This window comes from Doryrhamphus excisus, chromosome 1 (assembly GCF_030265055.1).
Source record: "Doryrhamphus excisus isolate RoL2022-K1 chromosome 1, RoL_Dexc_1.0, whole genome shotgun sequence".
In the NCBI taxonomy this organism is placed as follows: domain Eukaryota; kingdom Metazoa; phylum Chordata; class Actinopteri; order Syngnathiformes; family Syngnathidae; genus Doryrhamphus; species Doryrhamphus excisus.
Genome location: NC_080466.1, coordinates 5117349 through 5121585, shown reverse-complemented (window position 1 = coordinate 5121585; position 4237 = coordinate 5117349). Strand labels below are relative to the sequence as shown.

Below are 4237 nucleotides of genomic sequence, written 5' to 3'. Positions count from 1 at the left end.
TGAAAGAATATTTCCATGGTAATAAAGGAATCTAAATACAGTACTGTAGTATATTTCACACATCAGAACCTCTAAAGAACGTCTCAGAACATTAACTACAGTTTTATCTACTCTTTATCTGCCTGATGTCAGTTATGACCCTTAAATTAGTTGCATTAAATGTGCGCTTTCATTCCTTGTTTAAATATGACGTGAAGGAAATATTCACATATTAGTATTTAGTTTTTTCATTTTGCTTTGAAAAACTATTATATGGTCTCATTACCTCAATGCTGCCCTCCAGTGTCGGAAGAGCGAACTGCTGGCAAACTCAAAACATGCTTCGGTAGTGTAATGAATGTAATACTGTCGTCAGATTTACAAAGGACAGAGAAAGAATGTTGGTACAAATGTTGCTCAAATTAGGTTAGTCAACTTTACATTCTGATTTTTTTTTTACGTGTTTTAACTTCGCTATACTTTTTAATGTGTTTAGTGTAGAGGGAAAACAAATGTACGGTGCTTGTTTAACGTCGGGACATTTTAAAAGACGGACAGTGCTTTTCTCCTCTTCCGAGGATAAAGTGAATATATAACCCCCAGCGTCGGCAATGACATTACAGTTATTCAGGTAATTAAAAACATAGTTATTCAAACAATTAAAAAACATGCTTTACATGCTGCTAAGAATTGGATGAACATTTTAGCGACCGAAGTACCTGATTTCATTTTAAAACAAGTAATACTGCAAAGCATTCTGGGTAGTAATTACATTGGTATTGTAGTCTCATTTTAAAGAATTTAAAGTCGACGTAATAAGTCAGTTTTGTCTTAAACCTACTTCCACTTCAACTCATGAACTGTATTTTTACAGGAATAAACACCATGAGCACCCCAAGTGAAAGTGGTAGTCTTGTAGATGACCTTCCGTCGGAACCCATGGTAGAATTAAGACTATACTTTCAGGGATCATTTCTATAGTCATCGACTTGAGAAATGTGTTTCTAAAGTGTACGATCTCACTACCCACGATGATGAGATGTGATATTCCTTCCTGAACGTGAAGCGGGCTGAGAGTAATGAATCTATCATACGCTCTCAGTCATTGATGAACGTTCTTTGCTTCATTTATGGAGCATTGAGGGTAGGAATATGATCAGAGTGGACGGTTATTCATGTCAATGACAATGAAGTGTTTCTTTTTTTCGATTAGTCCGAAACTCTCTTATCTCAGCATGATTGAAACCGCTTAGCAGTGACATCTGGTGGAAGTATTAAGTTAGATCAATCTCCGTTAGTCATGCGTTCACCGACCAAAACCTTTAGCTTTCTGCGTGCATTAAAATATTAGCAAGATTGAATTGTGTCTTTTCCTGTTTATATTTATCCCGGGTGCGCATGCTCAATTAATGACGTAACCCGCAGCTAGAGACTTCCTTCAGTTTTAAAAATGGAGGCGAGCTATCAGCACTGGACTGCTGCTGAAAGTTCGTTTTTGATCCAAACTAAATTTCAAAATTGAAAATGATATTGCCTACTCCTTAACAATTCGATATTCAATACTTGCAGCTTAAAACAGTCATCGAGCAGCAGAGAGAAAGTTTGGAGTAAGTAATACTGTTATGTTACATAAACACTGGACACCTTTTCTGTTCATGTTTATTTTTGTGTAGCTAAGTAATCATTGTGTTAGCATATCTTACACATATTCAGCCTGTTCTCTATTATTTTATTAATGTTAGAACTTGCCTTCCAAGATGGCGTAATGTCTGTTTTGGTCAAGTAAAATAAATTACCCGCAAAAAATGGGACTTGTACTCCAGTGTGACTTATGTATGTTTTTTTTAAAACCTAATTATGATTTTTTGGCCTTGTGCAACTTATACTCCGGAGCAACTTATAGTCCAGAAAATACGGTAATTACATGCTTTCCCAAACCTGATAAATACTGAGGGTCGTGTAAGGAAGGGCAAAATTTTGCCAAACCAATGATGCAAATCCTACTTCCACACCGGATCGGTTGTGTAGACGCTGTAATCTGGTTGTTGGTGTGAGAGAGACAGATGCACAAGACAGGGCTGGATGTAGGCGATCGATTTGCTGTGGTGACCCCTGAAGGGAAAATCCGAAAGAGAAAGAAGAAGACATGCTGCAAAGAAGTGGGTGCCCGCAAAGCATTCTGGGCCATATTCAATTGTAAATTGTAATTAAAATTGTAATTAAATTTTACTGAATTTAAAGTCGACGTAATAAGTCAGTATTATCTTAAATTTACTTAATTCATTTTCCACTCATGAACTGTATTTTTACAGGAATAAACACCATGAGCACCCCAAGTGAAAATGGTAGTCTTGTAGATGACTTCCAGTCGGAACCCACAATTGAGTTAAGACTATACTTTCAGGGATCATTTCTATAGTTATTGACTTGAGAAATGTGTTTCTAAAGTGTACGATCTCACTACCCACGATGATGAGAAGTGATATTCCTTTCTGAACGTGAAGCGGACTGAGAGTAATGAGTCTATCATATGCTTTCAGTCATTGATGAACGTTCTTTGCTTCAATTTTGGAGCGCTGAGGGAAGGAATATGACCAGAGTGGACACTTAAACAGCTGTCAATAACAATGAACTCAGTCGAGTTACTTTGCTTTTTTTGAAGCCAGCACAATAGCGACATCTTGTGGAAGAGCGGCGAAGTCATAACAAACATCAACATGTAACTACATCAAGCGAAGTAAGGTAATTGTTACAGACATCATTGTTTGTTTATTTGTTTTTTGTATTGTCCGTTTTGAATCGCCAACACGGGCTGTGACGTACGAAGGGTCAAAATCTGTCACGTAATATTTGCAGTGATACAAGCTTTTGAAGCAATGTGATTCAAGAAGTCCCATTGACTCAAACGTCGAGGCTTCGGGCTCATTCCCCATCTCTAATTCGACTTTAATCAATATGGCTTGGTATGAATTGCAAGGTCAGGAGGATGAACGGTGTTCATAACAAATGGAAGCCAAAAGAATGATGTTAGGTCTCCTTAATTGTATTTTCATGTTATCTAGACGTGTCACGAGATGTCGTGACATTAATTCCAGTTTAGAGAAAAGCTATCTCACGAGAACAGAGCAGCCACGAGCCAGTGTAATATGGAGCGAGTCAGGATTATAACTGCGCATTTAACGTGGAAGCCTACTATAAACCTTACACCTCAACCTACCTTGCTGATTCCAGCGTCACTCGCTCATGATGTGTTGCTCAAATCGGGTTAGCCAACTTTGTAGTCTGATTTTTTTTACGAGTTTTAACCTCGTAAAAAACCTAGAGTGGGAACCTGAGTACGATGCTTGTTTAATGTCGGAAGATTTAACAGACGGACATTGCTTTTCCTTCTTCCGAAGATAAAGTGAATATATAACCCCCAGCGTCGGCAATGGCATTACAATTATTCAAGTAATAATATGCTATACATGCTAAGAAGTCGGTGAACGCTTTAGTGACCGAAGCACCTGATTTCATTTTAAAACGAGTAATACTGCAAAGCATTCTGGGTAGTAATTAAATTGGTATTGTAGTCTCATTTTTAAGAATTTAAAGTCGACGAAATAAGTCGGTATTGTTTTAAACTTACTGAATTCATTTTCCACTAGTGAACTGTATCTTTTACAGGCATAAACTGCATGAACACCCCGAGTGAAAGTGGTAGTCTTGTAGATGACGTTCCGTCGGGACCCATGGTAGAATTAAGACTATACTTTCAGGGATCATTTCTATAGTTATCGACTTGAGAAATGTGTTTCTAAAGTGTACGATCTCACTATCCACGATGATGAGACGTGATATTCCTTCCTGAACGTGAAGCGGGCTGAGAGTAGTGATTCTATCATATGCTCTCAGTCATTGATGACCGTTCTATGCTTCATTTATGGAGCATTGAGGGAAGGAATATGACCAGAGTGGATCTGAACATGTGTAGAAGCAATGACGTAATCTCAATATGATTATAGTAGAATAATGACTGTTAGTAGCTTGTAATACCAAAGAACAGGGGCAATATTCTATGCAAGAACTACTCTCAATCAGGCATAATTTTGTCACCGAAATGGGCAAAACTGTATGTTGCACACTAACCACCCTAAATAATAAAGGGCGGTTGATTTGCTGTGGCGACCCATAAAGGGAAAAACTGAAAGAAGAAGCGCTAAAATAACCCGGAAATGACAGACAGCAGGTCCGTTTTGAATCGTCAACGCGCGCTACT

At 38.0% G+C, this 4237-nt stretch overlaps 3 non-coding genes across 3 annotated transcripts; all 3 read left to right on the top strand.

Annotated features, from left to right (window-relative positions):
* The first annotated feature begins 929 nt into the window (after positions 1-929).
* LOC131101601 (small nucleolar RNA U3) lies at positions 930-1145 on the top strand. The gene has a single exon (XR_009119245.1). It is a non-coding gene; the product is annotated as a small nucleolar RNA U3 (small nucleolar RNA).
* A 1222-nt stretch (positions 1146-2367) lies between these two features.
* On the top strand, positions 2368-2583 carry LOC131101607 (small nucleolar RNA U3). The gene has a single exon (XR_009119246.1). It is a non-coding gene; the product is annotated as a small nucleolar RNA U3 (small nucleolar RNA).
* A 1138-nt stretch (positions 2584-3721) lies between these two features.
* On the top strand, positions 3722-3937 carry LOC131101596 (small nucleolar RNA U3). The gene has a single exon (XR_009119241.1). It is a non-coding gene; the product is annotated as a small nucleolar RNA U3 (small nucleolar RNA).
* Positions 3938-4237: the final 300 nt, after the last annotated feature.